At 38.9% G+C, this 17,667-nt stretch overlaps 2 protein-coding genes across 4 annotated transcripts in view; one reads left to right on the forward strand and one right to left on the reverse strand.

Moving 5' to 3' along the window:
* Positions 1–15,047, forward strand: part of CCDC88A (coiled-coil domain containing 88A) — a 271,485-nt gene extending 256,438 nt beyond the window's left edge. For all 3 annotated transcript variants that reach the window (XR_010622399.1, XR_010622400.1, XR_010622401.1), the window contains one exon: positions 15,034–15,047. The gene's annotated coding sequence lies outside the window, so the exon portion shown is untranslated. The remainder of the gene's footprint in view (positions 1–15,033) is intronic.
* The window catches only part of EML6 (EMAP like 6), a 113,655-nt gene that overhangs the window by 89,463 nt on the left and 6,525 nt on the right, over positions 1–17,667 (reverse strand). The window lies entirely within an intron of this gene.

The raw sequence follows: 17,667 nt of genomic DNA on the forward strand, positions 1-17,667 counted from the left end.
CTCTTCACCAAACAAAACTGGAAAATGTTTTAAGGCAGGTTTTCCATTGTTTGGAAATAACATCTTATTTCTATATAACTGCTTTTACCAAGTCCCTTGAGCAGCCTCTGTTAGTCCATTCGAACAATGGAATCCTGCATCTAACCCTAAGCTTTTTATTCCTCCCTCTCCCAGTTTGTTCAGATTTGTTACAACCTGAGAAACCCTGTAAATCCAGAAGCAGGCATTTTAACTGCCCAGTCCTATTTACAAGCTCTGTTTTCTCAACTTCAGCAGGATAAGTACAGGTGAAATACTCCTTTGAAGAAAAATTGTGTTTGACTGATATTAAAATGCTGAAAATCCTCACTGGACAGAGATCTTTTGATCAGAAGCTAAAATTCAATATTTGGAAGGCACCCCTGAGGACCATCTAGTCCTATTCACGTGGAGACCAGGGCCACCAGGTTGCCCATGGCCTGATCCAGCCTCACCCTGACAGTTTCCAAGGACGAGACACCAACCACAACACCAGGTAACCTGTTCCACTGCTTGCCACCTAACCTAAATCTATCCTACACGAGCCTGAAGCCATTTCCCCTTGTTCTGTCACCACAGACCCTGTCCCCTTCTTTCCTGTAGCTCCCATTTAGAAACTGAAAGACTGCTATCAGGTCAGTTTGCAGCTTTCTCTTCTCCAGGATGAAGAGACCGACCTCATGTCCACATCAGTTTAGTATCACAGAACTGATTCCATATACTAGGTGTTTGTTTTTTTCCCTACAGAATCTCCACTACCTAAGAGGCATTTATACTAGGTATCCCAGTGCCCCCTTTCCTACTATCATGTGGAGATTTTCAGATGTCTAGGGAAATGTAGTTCATTTTGAACCTAATGCTGAATTAAAATCTTTACTAATCAAAAGCAATCAAGCGATAGAATTCTAGTAGAATTCTGGCTCATTGCATTGCCTGTATTTATTTAAAATGTTTCTGAAACTCAGTTGCTCAAACTGAAGTTATCCAAAGCTGCTCTTTCAAGACTGTATCTATTTTGCATCATTTGTGAAAATATACTCACATACAGCCAACTCACATGCCTTAGAAAATCATCATCAAAGCATATCTATTTGCCAGTGGAATTCCTCTGGAGGTATTGATCCTGGGCACCAGGATATTACAGAATCACAGAATTGCAGAGGTCAGAAGGGACCTCTAGAGATGCAGGAACTAAGAACAGGGAAACAGGATGTGAAAATATCCAATTTGATTTTGACTGTAGCAGCAAGAGAAATCTATAGGATTACCAAGAATCATTTCTTCTCAGAATTAGATAGTGGAAGATAGTGGACTCAAAATTTCTTCAACTACACATTGCTGATGCCAGCTGGATGAAAGTTTACTTGCAGAGGGTTTATCTCACCTCCCTCTAGCTGTTATTAGCTTAAAGGATCTGTGAAGGTTAAAGGGCTGTTAAAGCCTCAGCAGAAGATAACAAAACATATGTACAGTTAGATTAGTGTCTCCCTCTTCATCATGATAAGAAAGGAAGCACCCTTTCTTCCTAAGAGCAGCTCATACAGTGTATTTCTGCTACAAACAGCAGCAGAAAAAATATGGACATGTGAAAGGAAATGTAAAGATACTTTTACCTGCAGACTGTGAAAATGCTGACTGTGTCTAAACCATATAATCATATAAACTATGGCTTGTGTCAGGTTGAGAACTGTAGCTGTAAGTATTCCAACAAGCATTCATTTTTTAATTTATTTAAGAGCCAGATGCTGCCATGCTTTAGTAACAGTTATATTTTAAGACACTCACTAACAAAAAACATCCTAATGTATTTCACTGAGAGACCAGATTTCCTATTAGAACTACTAAAGATAACACTACATAAACACACTGAAAGCACTTAAAAAATGGCCCTATATGCAATACACAAAAATAATGCTGAATTTATCCTTACTGAAATCACTAAAAAGGTGTGAAGCTTACCTTCTGCCATAGAGCTGTAAAACCCCAAAGCTAAGTGAATTTAGTTCTCTGATATGAAAGAACTGGTGAAAGACAGAAATTCATACTGGGCACTTTTAGAACTTAACTAACTGTAACAAAGAAATTATAACCAAGAAAAGGTTTGGTTTTATCTTCATTGGTTCCTTTCTACGTCCATAATTTTTCAGTGCTCAATACTATAATAAGCTTTGTGTAGTCACTAATAAGCTTTTTTCTTTCAATTTCTTTTTAACTCCTAGGATTTTCTCGTGTTATTGTTGAATATTTTCTCTAAGTCACTTACTACCATGTTATGTAAGCACTTTGTGTACCTTCCTTGCAAAAACAAATGGCTTTATTAGTTATCCAGTACTTCAAATTCACCTTAGTGGTCCATACAAAAGCAGATTGCCTGAGGAGATGGGAAGTCCATTAGAAAGTCAATTACACTACTCCATCAGTCCAGTCTAGACAAGTAAAAAAGAAGAAACAGCTTCAAATGTCAATGTAAATACTAATTTCAAAAGCCAGTGTAATTTTTTTCTTTGCTTTTGCCTCTTTGAATCTCACAGATAACTGTAGAAGCTCTAGCAATGTCTTTTTCAGACTAATGTGGGCATGAGCAGTGCTTTCAGACGACAAACTATAGTTCATCAGGATGAGAAAATCAAATTACTTCCTAGGCGTCTGTGATACAAAATCTTATTTTGAGATTCAAATAAAAAAAAACCAGGAGTTATTACAAACATACTATTTTAATGAAATTCAGGAAGAATACATGTACTCTCTTCAACGTGAGCACTGATGGAAAGCATATTGTTGGAATACGTTTAGCAGAGTCTGTTGTGATAGGACAAGGGGAAATGGTTTCAAACTAATAGAGGGGAGATTCAGATTAGATATTAAAAAGAAATGTTCTTCACAATAAGAGTAGTGAAGCTCTGGAGCAGGTTGCTCAAGAGATGGTGGATGCTCCATCGTTAGAGACATTCAAGATGAGGCTGGACTGGGCTCTGAGCAACCTGATCAAGCTGTAGGTGTTTTCATTGCAGGGGAGTTGGACTAGACAGCCATTAAAGGTCCTTTTAACATGCCTTCCAACACATATGATTCTACTATCTGAAAACTATATGTATGTGCATAATCATAAAGAGTATACAAATTCAAGCTAGAGCAGTGGAGTCCCGGAGTCCTGTAAGTCAAGCCGGAGGAGCAAAAGACCAGTGTGGATGAACCGGGATCTTTTGTTGAGACTCCGAGAGAAAAGGAGAGTCTATGTCCTCTGGAAGATGGGTCAGGCTACTTGGGGTGACTACAGAGAACTGGCCAAGATCTGCAGGCAGAAAATTAGAAATGCTAAAGCCCAGCTTGAAATTAGGCTGGCTACTGCTGTAAAGGAGAACAGGAAACCCTTTTACAAATATATTAACAGCAGGAGAAAAACTAAGGAAAATTTCCCTCCTTTACTCAACGAGGCAGGCAATATAACCACAGATGATAAGGAAAAGGCTGAGGTTCTCAATGCCTTCTTCACATCTGTCTTTAATAGACAGGACAGTTATCCAAATGGTACTTGCCCTGACCTGGAAGTCTGGGACGGGGTGCATAATGCACCCCCTGTGATTCAAGCAGAGACGGTCAGAGATCTTCTCCTCCATCTGAACTCCCACAAGTCCATGGGGCCAGATGGGATCCACCCAAGGGTGCTGAGGGAGCTAGCAGAGGTGATTGCCGAGCCACTTTCTGCCATCTATCAGCATTCCTGGTTATCTGGAGAGGTCCCACAAGATTGGAGGCTTGCCGATGTGACTCCCATCTTCAAGAAAGGCCGTAAGGAAGACCCGGGGAACTACAGGCCTGTCAGCCTGACCTCGGTATCAGGGAAAGTTATGGAACAGATGTTATTGAGGGAGATCACACGACACGTGCATGGCAATAAAGGGATCAGACCCAGCCAGCACGGGTTCACCAGGGGCAGGTCGTGCTTGTCCAACCTCATCTCCTTCTATGACTGGGTGACCAGACAGGTAGATGAGGGAAAGGCTGTTGATGTAGTCTACCTGGACTTCAGCAAGGCCTTTGACACGGTCTCCCACAGTATTCTCCTAAGGAAACTGGCAGCCCGTGGTGTGGACAGGTTCACTCTTCTCTGGGTGGAGAACTGGCTGGAGGGCCGTGCCCAGAGGGTAGTGGTTAATGGAGTTAAGTCCAGCTGGCGTCCTGTAACGAGTGGTGTCCCCCAAGGGTCAGTTTTGGGGCCCATCTTGTTTAATATCTTTATTGATGACCTAGACGAGGGAATTGAGTGTACCCTCAGTAAGTTTGCAGATGACACAAAGCTGGGAGGATGTGTCAAACTGCCTGAGGGTAGGGAGGCCCTTCAGAGGGATTTGGATAGGCTGAACAGCTGGGCTGAGCAAAATGGGATGAGGTTCAATAAGACCAAGTGCCGGGTCCTGCACTTTGGCCACAATAACCCCATGCAATGCTATAGGCTTGGGGCAGAATGGCTTGAAGAATGTAGAGAGGAAAAGGACCTGGGGGTGTTGGTTGATGCTCGGCTCAACATGAGCCGGCAGTGTGCCCAGGTGGCCAAGAAGGCCAACGGCATCCTGGCCTGTATTAGAAATAGTGTAGCCAGCAGGAGCAGGGAGGTGATCATCCCCCTGTACTCAGCTCTGGTACAGCCGCACCTCGAGTACTGTGTTCAGTTTTGGGCCCCTCACTACAAGAAGGACATTGAGGCCCTGGAGCGTGTTCAGAGAAGGGCAACAAAACTGGTGAGGGGTCTGGAGCACAAGTCTTATGAGGAGCGGCTGAGGGAGCTGGGATTGTTTAGTCTGGAGAAGAGGAGGCTCAGAGGAGACCTTATTGCACTCTACCACTTCCTGAAGGGGGGTTGTGGTGAGGAGGGGGTAGGCCTCTTCTCCCTGATAAGTAATGACAGGACGAGAGGGAATGGCCACAAGTTGCGCCGGGGAAGATTTAGATTAGACCTGAGGAAGCATTTCTTTTCTGAAAGAGTGGTCAGGCACTGGGATGGCCTGCCTAGGGAGGTGGTTGAGGCACCATCCCTAGCGCTGTTCAAGAAGCGTTTAGATGAGGTGCTAAAGGACTTAATTTAGTAGTTGGGTAGAGATAGTGATAGGAGGATGGTTGGACTAGATGATCTTATAGGTCCTTTCCAACCTTATGAACTTATGAACTTATGAGCACAGTATATTTGTAAGAAAGCTGAAAATGTGTATCCTGATGTGACTGGTACATCAGATAGCCCTCTGCTCAGCCACCACGATTCTCCAGCTCCCCTGCTGCTGATGACAGCAGAAGCTACTTCTGACTACTATCCTGCAAAGGGAGGCAACGTAAATTAGTATTAGTAAAAGCCACAGTTATCCCAGATAAAAAAGTTTGAAGAGGCTCAGGCTCAGTCTGCCTTAATGACAGTTAAAATTCTATCCGGCTTTGATGATTTCTAAGTGCCATACACTACAGAAAATAGGACTCTTTACCTTTCTTTTAGAAATAAGCATGAAGCATTAAACAATTCAACAATTTCTTTTAAACAATTCCAATTCTTACTTTAGTCCTGCATAGTGAAGTTAGCACAATCAATAACACAATTATGTAAATGTAGAGTGCACATTTTGTTGTGTGCTAGTGGTCCCAATAAGCAATGGCCATTTTAAGCTGTGAGGAGCAGCAGTAAACGAAAGCCTGAAGATTAACTCAGATGACCTGTGTACAAACGAACACATTTCACAAATCTTATTACAAGTTTATCTTCACAAAAACCTCCACAGAATCATTTCTGCCACGCTAAAAGACTCGAAGGAGACTTAAACAATCCCTGCTCAATCCCTCGAGATGAAACTCCTTCTCTCGACTGCATATAAAAGGGGCTCTGTGAGACTTACAATGTAAGCATCTCAATAAGCTGGCAGAAGGTAAAACGTGATCCTCTCCTTTTTGACCACAAAGTTAAAGGCTGAGCAATACTCTTAACCTGATTATTCCACATTGTGGTTTACCTCTTTACTCACTAGACCAAGAAATTCTGTTTTTTTCAATGCTTAAAACATAAATAAGTAAATTATTCCACTCTTTGGAAATGACACTGCTTAAGTACCAAACTAAAATACAAAATAAAAGAAGATGGAGAATTAGCAGCGCACTTTTAGTCAACAGAATATTGCATGTGATAAGATGTCTGACTTTCTCATTAAAAAGGAGGGAGTTGTTCTTAAGAGAAAAAAGATTACAGAGCTGTTTTATGCCACGTGCAATTAAGATACCTGAAGATAACAGACCAGCCTTGCATAGAAGAGCTACTGATTGTAAAAGAAAAATCAATGCAGTGTTGGATCTGCAACAGCTGAAGAGATTACCCTGAGGAAATTAGAAAACTTCCACTCAGATTAAAAATTAATTTGATTTCAATGTACTTATTGTGATAACTTCAATCACGGAGTGGTATCATATATGTATATTTTTAATTTAATAATTATGTTCTGCTCTACACACTCCTACATTTTGTTGAAACTAGTTTGAAACTCGAATCACTAGTTTTCTTGTGTACTGGCAGCACTAACTCATATATAGACACCCACTACAGTGGCTCTATCTCCCTAAAACTTGATACAGCTCCACACATTACTTACCTCGGATCTCCAAAAGCATGAAAATGGATTAAATGGACACCTCCCTTCTGTTTCCAAACTAAGTTTGAGAATCTCACCTTTGAAAAACATGAAGGCCCCATCTTGAACACCAACTTTAGTTTATGCTTAATTGAACCTTGTTCAAATGAATATTTTATTACAGCCTTAACTAAGGTTGTGTTGTGCTTAGTCTTTCTGAAATTATTTCCAGAAGCGACACATTGATTTCAGCAGAACTTTTGAGTTTATTACTAAACTAAGAGCACATTTTCCCTAAGACTTCAGTCTCTTGTTGCTAGTTAAATACAGCTTGGCAGGACACAGAAGCATTCAAAACTTCAGCTGAGAATAAAAGCCAAGAATCACCTCTTTGTCCCTCATGCCCTTATTCTAGTGGTGGCACAGTGCAGAGTGACTTAGGTGGATCTGTGTAGAATGGAAGTTAGTGCTGGGGACCTGGTGTCCACACTTGCTGTGTTATACTTCACCTTAAGTTCACTCTGATCCCATGGACTTATCAACTGCTAGCAGCTAGTGAGCCATAGCAGGCAAAGAACATGAAACCATATTTCATCCAAAAGGAATCCAGTTTACAGGCATTAAGATTACTCATGATGTGACCCAATATATGGTTATAGAAGATGACTGGGAGACATGCTTCAAAAGAGTGCTCTGAACCAAACACAGCAACCCAAACTACTGTAGGTGACCTCAGTTAATAACTGAAAGCAGGCAAGTTCCATTGCACAAAAGGAGTTGATGGTGACTTTAAAAGAAAAAAAGTGCACATTTCTTAAAAAGCATCATTTTAAAAATCTTGAGTGGCCATTATTTTCTTCTAAGATATCAGGAAGCTGCTGTAGGAACAATAGTGTTCAAAATCATTTTCACATATATCCAGAGCTACGGATATGCATTATCCTTAAATCCCTGCTTTAGAGAACTTCATGATGTACCAAACAAGCTATTTAAAAGCTAAAGCAAATGAAATTTCTAAGTGTTCTTAAAAATGCTTTAAAGCCCACAACGCTAATTTACCTAGCTGTAGCTTTGAAGAACTTTAAATTTACCTAATTTGTAAAGTGAATATGGTTATGCTGAAGTTATTAGCAATACAATTATGTCATGTGGACAGTCACATTTTAACAGAACAAGTCAGAGAGTGACTTGAGAGTGCCTACTCCATCTTCTGAAGACGTAAGGCAAACATATGATTTGGAACTGCATTTACAAATGTGAAATTCCCTAAAGGAAAATGCTATACAGGAATGTTTTATTTAATGCACTGCAAGTTCTGGCTGTAGTGCTGAAAGAACTATATATGAATTTCATTCTAAATTAGCTTCAGATCAAAAGCTTAGGAAAACAAGTGTCACTACTAAAAGCAGAATGAATCTAAAGGCTGTTTTAACAATAATTCTTTACACAATGAGAATGTTTTTAAGAGCATGTTAATAAACTACAACATCCACAGCACATTTTGGATATACTGCATATACAGGGTACGGGTTTTACAACTTTGTGTTGCAGAACACCTTCCTGGTGGATTCAGGTATTCACATCTCCCATGTGCTCTCAGTAGAGGCAAACTTATAAAACTGAAAGTAGGTGTATTTCAAGTAATTGTGTATCAGAACAACTCCCAGCTTTGCCGTGGGAAGTCAACAAGAACAAAAAGTAAAATTAAGGGTAAGTTTGCCCCTTTTTGAGTTTCACACAACTGCAGCCAGACTGTTCGTGGCATCTCCAGAGACATTATAGCCTGCAAAGGCATTACAGTCTGCAATACTAAAACTCTCGGAGTTCAGCCAACAATTCAGACAGTAATATCTTCTGATGACATTTGTATTTTTGAAAGCAAAAGATTAGTAAGTACAACTGACGTGCAAGACATTAGCCAACATCCTTCTTCTCTTGCAAAAATATCAGACTTGCCTTGTTGAGAATCAACTAGAATGTTAATAGATCCTCATCTACGCAACACATTTTGCATGGATTTGCTTTTATTTATGCAGTATGTAGGAAAATGGCATAAAGTAACAAAGAGATCTTGCAATAATCTCAATTTAAAAAAAAAGGTAAATGTCAAAGCATTATGCCGTATTCCTGATTTAAAATACTAAAAGATCAAAATAATTTCACTTTTATGATCCCATAATGAAGAAATAATATACATATATAAAACACACACACAGAAATACATATATACACACACACAATCTGCTTTGAAAGTAATGCCTCCTATTGCATGATGTCAGCCCATGGTGCCTGGGGCAGATGCTGGTGGGATGGCAGTACAGGCTGAACATTCCCATCAATATCCCCTTCCACTTTGCTGCTGTGTGACAAAATGCAGCAGAGGGGATTTCAGACAGAACAGTGCCTGGCATGGAAGTGCATGTGAAGCAAAGGTATGTCACTGAATTTCTCTGTGTGGAAAAAATGGCACCAGTGACATTCACCAGTGCTTTCTGAACACTGATGGAGACCAAACAGTGGATATGAGCACAGTGAAGTGATGGGTGATGCACTTCAGCAATGGCAACAGCAAGGAACCTCTGCTGGTGCAGACTTTTATGAGTGTGGCACACATGCTCTCATTCTTCACTGGCAAAAATTTATAATAGTGGCTGAAAAATAGCATTTTGTAGCTGAGAATTTGCTCTATCAAACAGCATTATTGTGCTCTTTGTATCTATCATAGTTTCCATGGAATAAACACATATAGGTTACTCTAAAAGTAATGCCTCCTGTTGTTTATGTATAACACACACACACATTTTGACATAGCATTGAGTAATCATGCTTCTTAATTCACTGGAAAGTGGCTGAGATTATTGCATTACATGTAATGTTACTTTGCTGAAAATATGTCTCATATCTGTTCTATTTTATTCCCCCACACTTCCTCCAAGAACATAATGATGGAGTATCAACATTAAAGCAGGTAGGTACTTCACATTTAAGAAGGATTTGAAACATGCTTTTAATTTCTTCCATCTTTAAGAGACACACTAGTCAAAACAGTATGTATCAAATGGTGATACTGAGGATTCTTCCAAATGCCAAAGTCTACAGCCCTGGTCATCAGGAGAGTGACACTTACAAATGGTATAAAGTAGCTTAAGCACTTTGTTTCAGGATCTTCAGGATCATGCATTCCATCACCCCGTGGTTGCTGCATCCAACTTTCCTCCCAACCTTTGTATTCCCAGCTAATTCTTGTTTGTAAGTAGGAGAAATATCATTTCTTGACCCCAACAGAGTAAATCCAGTTATTCAGTTATTTTATTTCCCTTATTTCTTTGCGTTTTATACTAGTCTGGTCAGTTAGGACAAAACAGTTCAGCTACCAAAGTGGGAGAGATTAATGCTGATAGTCCCTGCAGCACTCTTCAGGGAAAGTCATATTTCTTGGAAATCCAGAGAATACTTCTGCAGACAACTTTCAAAGGAAATTACTTCCAGGGACGCTTATATTTGTATCAAGTTCAAACCTCATATGAGAGCGGAGAAGAGGAGAAAGGAAAATTATTAGACTCTCATGAGCTATATCTACTTGCTTGAATGTGAAAACACTGAGATGCACAGTATGATTCTGACAGCTTCTACAAGAGATGAGTTTCAGAGGGTATGATTGTCATGCTCATACCTATCTTGGCTCGCAGTAGCTCCAGGACCTCTGTTCTACTACACTCTAGCATCCCAACAAGAGAGGGTATCCAAGTTCAAAGCTACATTTGTTTTTGGCTATACAGAGTTAAATATTTAAATGCTAACCCCTCAAATTAAACTGTATTAAAATACATCTACAATAACAGAGAAACCACTTTCAGAACACAGATTCAACACTGGCTGCCTATCTTCTAAGCAAGAGACAGTAGTTTCAGCCTTTGGTATTTAGCACATTCCAACACAATGCCTGGGCAAGGTCTGGGACACAAAACACAGCACAAGCAGTTCCTGTTACCTGAATGATGCCACCCTCTTTTAGGGAAGAAAACCATGTAAGTTGCATCATGATATTGGTCTCAAGGCTGGAGAACAAAATGTCTTTGCTGTTCTATCTAGTAGTGAAGAAGTCAGTTGTACCTTGAAACAACAGCAATCCTAATTCCAAAAGATTACAATTAACTGAACCTCACTTAGAGAAATAAACATTTCTAGCTGTGTAAATCAGCACCTAATTTTCACAGATTTGAGGACAAAAAACAAATTTGTAACGTGGGCATCATTTTATGCTGACTCAAAGAATGCTAACATCAATATTTAGATGAACCTAGAGGAGTGAAAAAAGAACAGAAAAAAAGATGCAGGCTGGATGGAAATAAGATACAGCAAGGAAACTTTGCATGTATTAAGAAGAGAATGTCTGAGTCAGTGCAGAGAGGAGAGACCTTTAGCCAGCCTTTAGGGGGGTCATGGGGTCAGCATTCAAAGCACACGGGTGCAGCTGCATGGAAGTTTGATTGATAACTATGAAGTCATCTCCCTAAAGGCTGACCAAAAGCACTCTTTTATTCACTGTGTAAGCTGAGCTTTCTTTTGAGAACAGAGTAAGAAACAAAACTGTATTATAAACTGGGGAGAAAATGGAAAAATGATGAAATAAAGAAAAGTGTACTTTACAACATCAAGGAAGATTCTAAATTAAGAAAATAAAGATTAAATGTCCAACAACAAAATAACATTCAAAACTTAGGATCTGCTGCCAATTTCTTCTATTGACTAAATACTTCAGTGTGTTCTTACTGGTTTCTGAAATAGCTGATCAAAGACATATGCTAATATTTTAAAAATAAGATAAGTTTATAAAACACCGACATGTTTTACAGTTGAGCCTGGGAAGTCACACATCAGGGAACACTCCAACCCCAAAACAGGAAGGACATTAGTTCCACCTAAGCTACTCCTTCTGGGTTGGTGGATGCCAAAGGCAACTGCAAAATAGCTCAACCTAATTGACTCACAGGAGACAGAAAAGCAACAAATATGTAAAGTTAGAAAAAGCATGCTATCATTAATGGAGGAAAAGCACATATAACTGGAAATATCATGCAAAATGCTGTGAGCTGTCTTTGGAAAGAAATGAGGTAGAAATTCCCACACCTACCTGATCAGAATACAACATCCTATGCTTATAACTTATGTTTCTGTTGAAATACACTGCAGCTTGTCTGTTTGTGATTTAAAGAGAGTATAAGGCATCACCAATAACTTGGATTTTCACATGTCATCGTAAAGCCAACATTCCAAATGACAAAGAGCGTATCACGGTTGTGACTACTACTTTTTTGCCCTTATCTGGAAAATAATTGATGTCACATAGCTGAAAGCAAAATAAACTTTCCTGACAGAGTCCCAGAGCTTACTTTTTGGCAAGTAAAAAAAAATCTCAGATTCATCAATATCGAAAATCCCTATTTAATTCTCACTGCCAGGCAATCTAGAATAAACAGAGTGAATGGACAGCATTATTTGTGACTATTGCCACCATGATAGGTAAGAAAGCACACTGAGAGTAAAAGAGTTATCCAGCAGTGGCCACAAGCAGCACAACATTTTATATTGGCAACGAGCATCTCATCTGGGAAGGGAATTCCCATCCACAAACTAAGAAACATTTATGTATTTAATCTACTAAATCTATTTTCACTGAGTTTCTGGAAAATTACTTTACTCACTTTTTTCATCAAATATCCAGGAAAGAAAACATTTGAAACTCTTCCGTTTCAAGACTTGACATAAAGAAATTCATCATCTTGATAAACAGCTTGGTTCAGGAATGTAACAAGCAGGCTGTTGTACAGTAATCCTCATTTGTTATGAAGCATAGGAACTGATGATGCAAAGAAAATTTAGCAAAGAATATGTAAGTAAACTTGAAACTCCCAAGGCCATAACTTTGGTGAAACTGGCACTAGCAATGATTTGGAAGAAATATTTAAAATAAAGACAGGAAAAATAGGCTGGAATTCCTTACTGTAGCATAAGCTTCGTCCAGTAACTTTCATGTCATATTAAATGAAGGCAAAATCCAAACTAGAATTGTATCCTAATAGCTGTAAACGTGAATGAAAATGAGCTGCTCTATTTCTAGAAAATGACAGTTCAATCTTCCAAGTCTTCACCAGTCTTCAAATTAAATATCAGAGGTGTGATATCAAACAACGAAGCAAGGCTGAGCTGAAAACCACTGCATGCACAGTGGAGGTCTTGTGGAAGAATGAAGATTAATATTTGTGCAGGACACGTGTTTTGATAATCCAATGGTGAAAAACGTTTGCCTACTGATAAAAGGATGTGACAGCACACATCTGACTGCTGTATACTTTTCCACTTATTTTGCAGATTTGTAGGTAGAAACATATGTTCAGCACAGACTGCATTTACCAGGAATCGGAAAATTCTTTGAAGTAGGTATCAGAATATCCCTCCAAAACAGCACTCACTGGTCTAATATTGACTTTCTCAATTACTAGAAGACCTAAGGAACACAATAATATTCAGATTTTTGTGCAGTTGCTCTTCTTGGGAATTTCATTGGACTGCAGTATTAATCACACAAGGACAGAGGCAGATACCCTTCCCACTGGGATACGTGGCTATCAGAAACTGGCACTTTGAGAACATACTGGAGCTGCATTATCTAAAAAGTCCAAGGGACCTTCAGATAATGACAGCCACTGTTCTGAATCTCAGAAAACCAACAAGGAAACACGTATCTGAAAGACTGCTATTAGCTAACCATAGTGCAATGAAGTGGGCCATAAGGATTTAGTCTTCTGAGACCTAAAATAAATGTGCTTCCTTATCTGCTAGTGACAGTTAACTACTTTCTGTGCTAAAGATAAGGGGGACAGTGTTTAAAGATTAAGATTGTCATAAAAAGTTCCCCCAGAAGTGGAAGGAGATAAAGAATTTCTAATACTATTGCTCTGAAATTACAATAATTAGTTTAAAAAATGTTTAAGTGAGGCTTGTTCCCAGTCAGATTTGATGCTATACGAGCACACATCTTTCTAAGATAGACATATTCCTGATTACTTAGAAACTACACAGAATTACACAGACCATGGAGGTAATTCAGCTCAGTAGTCCATAAATACAAAGCACACAGGAAATTGTACTATGGAAGAGAAGCGTGTTGTTTTTGTTTTTTTTTTTAGTATTAAATATCTGGTTGAAACAATTCATTTAATAATCATATATATACCTCACGGTGAGGTAATATACTTACCACACCCTAACAAACACATCTTAAAGAATAACAAACAATAACAAAAAAAGACACCGTGGAAAGTAGAATGCAATCCTAACCCAACATTGAGGTAGATAGGTGGATCAGGACACCAACTATAGCTCAGCTGGTAGATAATCTGTAACAGCAGCAGAAAATGCTTAGTTTAGAGGAGGTAGGCTGATTAATACTTACATCTGATGGGGAAGAAGAAGGCAGAAAAAAATTGTGCACTGCACTTAACTGTCATCATGCATAAAGCAATTCATCCCACACTAACTGGCAAGGTAAAAGAACATTTACCTCTAGGCAGAAGGGAGACCCAAAGATACAAAATGAAAAATAAAGCATACCCGAGGAAAAATATGAAATGCAATACCCTGTGTACAGAGCACATTCAGAATAATTGCATCAAATAACTGTTTAATACGGCAAGGAAAGTACATTCTCAAGAGCTGTCTTTTTAACAGCAGTGTGTTCATAATTTAATCTGCCGTCTGTTGAAAATTAGGAATAACAGTGCAGTATTATTTTATCTTATGGCCAATTGCTAGGTCTAATATTTAACTGAAATAAAACTGTGAAATTTATGCTGATGGCCAAAACATTCCTTGCTCTAATAAATGGACACTGTCTTCTCAGCTGTCTTAGAGAAGAATGGTATTATGTCCCAAGTTACAACAACTCCGATAGAGAAATGCTGTACAGCAAGATCAAAATATTCTTAAGATAATCATTTACAAAAATGAGCTGGTGACACCAAACTTCTATGGAGCTCTAAGAGTTCCTTAATGTAAGTAGTAACACTCATGACCAGTTTTTGGAAAGTCAACCTCCTCATCTTCCCAAAATCTAACATTTCAATTTCTATAATTTGAAGGGCTTGGTTTGTTTTGAACTCAGCCTGAGCAGTCTGAACTGTTCTTGGAACAGCGGAGATCAAATGCAGTCAGAGCTAACAAACACATTAAGAGCTATGTAACACAAAGTAAAAACAAACATCTTCACATTTACCAGGATTCCCAGCAACTCTCCGTACCATATTTTCATCACTAACGCTATCGAATTAAAATGACATCACGATGTTTTAAACATGCTGATGTTTCCTGAGAATGGCTTCATCATCAGTATAAGTTTCCTGCAATTCACAGCTAGGCTCAATGTCCACTGAAACAAAGAAATTTCAATAAAAAGTCTCAGACTACATTAGAGCAGAGTTATATTACTAAACAGTGAAGATCTTGGAAAAATGCAATTATTAGATTTCTTGTTATTATTTCACATGTAATGATTTATGTCCTAGTTCCCTTCACGTATGATTAAATCCCAGAATATATTTCTGGTAATTATACCCATTGAAGATTAATTTACTTGTAAATTCTTAAAATGCTCCATCTGTGTTAACGGAGTAATTCATATGTTAGCCCATAAGGTAGTGCCCACAGGGCCATCACAATAGATAAAAAGCAAACGCCTTGTGATAACTCTCCAGAAAGAAGAGAGATGTAGCAAAAACTGAAGATCGAGTTTGGAAATTCAGCATGCTCTTTCAATAAGTCCCATTCTGTGCCGGCTAAAAAACAGATAGTTGGAAAAAATGTATGGAGGGGATTATTTGGCACCTCTACTTCACGTTTCAATTGGCTGCCTGGAAACAGTTCCCCTGTGACAACTGAATTAAGTTAGGCTCCTGACTTCAGTTTCCTGAGCAGCATCTAACCAAAACAACTACGTAAACACTGAACAGACTGTTCAAAGCCCACCAGTTTCCTGGACAACTTGTGTCATGGTTCTGTGGTTTTTATTGTGTTGTTTGTGTTGTTATTTGACAGTAACTTATGGTAAGGTAAGCTACGCTGACAAGACTGCTCTGTAGTTTATTCAAAATGAAACGTCAAAAAAAAGTGAATTCACTACATTTCAAATAAAAAGTAATGCCAAGTAATTAATATAATGCTTCACATAAACAACAGCAGTTAAGATTTTCGCTGTCAAATTGGCGAGGAGCCCACTGGAACCCAGTAGAATATAGGCTTCTAAAAATCAAAGAATGAAAGCAACACAGAACCACCAGGGTTGGAAAAGACCATCTCCAAGACCAACCAGCCCAACTGTCCACTCACCACCAATATTTCCCCACTAAACCATGTCCCTCAGTACAACACAAGTATTTCTTCAGCACCTACAGGGACAGTGACTCCACTACCTCCCAAGGCAGTCTGTGCCAGGGCCTGACCACTCATTCAGAGAACAAATTGTTCCTAATGTCCAACCTGAATCTCCCATGGTGCAACTTGAAGCCAAAAAGTATTTCCGCATAAATACGTTCTGTATCTGAATCTATTCCATTTTAAGTACCTTCACCTTGACAGAACCAAAAAATGACTCAAAATAACACTGTTGCTGGAAGCTCCATTTCATGCTGTCAGATCTACCTGTGCATTTTTCCAGTCTACTTCAAAGTACCCAAATCTCAAACAGCTCTTCGTATTGTTCATGAATCCTCATGTTCTAGAGAAAAACTGAGCTTGTAGTTTAAAAAGATAGTTACAAACTGCTTCAGCTACCAGCTGCACTAAGCACTATCATAAGATAGGGCCCCTTCTGTAATTCAAAACTTTTAATGCAGGATACAGTAATTAATTACCCAAATAATCATTAATTTTTCCTGTTCTAATGAATGTACAGCGAGTCACAGACATACATGAAACAGAATATAACAAAGTTATTACACCACCAAAATACACTGAATGCTGTATTTGAGAGAGAATGATAGTTATCCAAAGGATTCCTTTTAAACTTTTGTGGGACTAACACCAGGACTTAAACAAATATGAAATTAAGGCATTTCATGTTTTTTTATGCAACCACTATGACTCACTCCATTACCTATTCCTCTTTCTCTCCTGATTTTGTAGCAAACTGTTCAAAGCAATGATTCGGAGTCTGGAGTTCTGCCTCCACTTTCTGATACCATATTTCTCTCTTGCTTACAGTATCTTGGATGATACAGGGCTGGGTTTGGTGATGAGTTTTGGCTTCGTTTGTTTGATGTTCCTCCTTTATGCCACAACGGTCGGGTATGTAAGCACAAAACTCACTTTCCTCTTTATACCATCTTTTCTGCATAGTTCTGACTAGTCTTAGCTTTGAAAGATAGCAGTTACAGCTAAATCAGCTTTTCCAAATCTCCATTGCAAAATCAGGCTACTTTTTAATCACACTTTCCAGCTACTGTCCTTTATCAAGCATTTTCTCCCCCTATCACTGTCTTGCCTGCACCAAGCTCACACCAAGACAAAAAAAGACAAGTTCACGTCTGGAAGATCAAAACTGTAGATAGTACACACCCTTTGACACAGAGAGGTGGTAAGGCCTACAAGCAGCCTGCTCAAAAGTTTCTAATTTGGAATTGAGTATTTAGCATCTACAAAATATCAGAAGTTACTAGCAGTAACTCTTCTGAAGAGCTACCAATGTCCCAGTAAGAGAGAACAAGTTCTCCCTGGACACTTTTACTTCTTATTCATGCTTTTTGTCACAATATCAAATGTCAGATTTTCACCTGAAATACATTTGAAATATTTTCCTCTGAGATCTGTGATATAATTTATAACCAAAAGCCTATGTGCAAAAGAGTTCTGTATCCAAAACAAGCCTCCAAAATAAAAAGAATTACATTCCACATAGCAGCACCAATTCATTAAATGATGAAGCACTGGAAATCATAGAATCATAGGGGTTGGCAGGGACCTCAAGAGATCACCGAATCCAACCCCCCTGCCAAAG

This window comes from Cyrtonyx montezumae, unplaced genomic scaffold (genome assembly GCF_038088225.1).
Source record: "Cyrtonyx montezumae isolate F1298 unplaced genomic scaffold, pur_monq_1.0 scaffold_24, whole genome shotgun sequence".
Taxonomy (NCBI): Eukaryota; Metazoa; Chordata; class Aves; order Galliformes; family Odontophoridae; genus Cyrtonyx; species Cyrtonyx montezumae.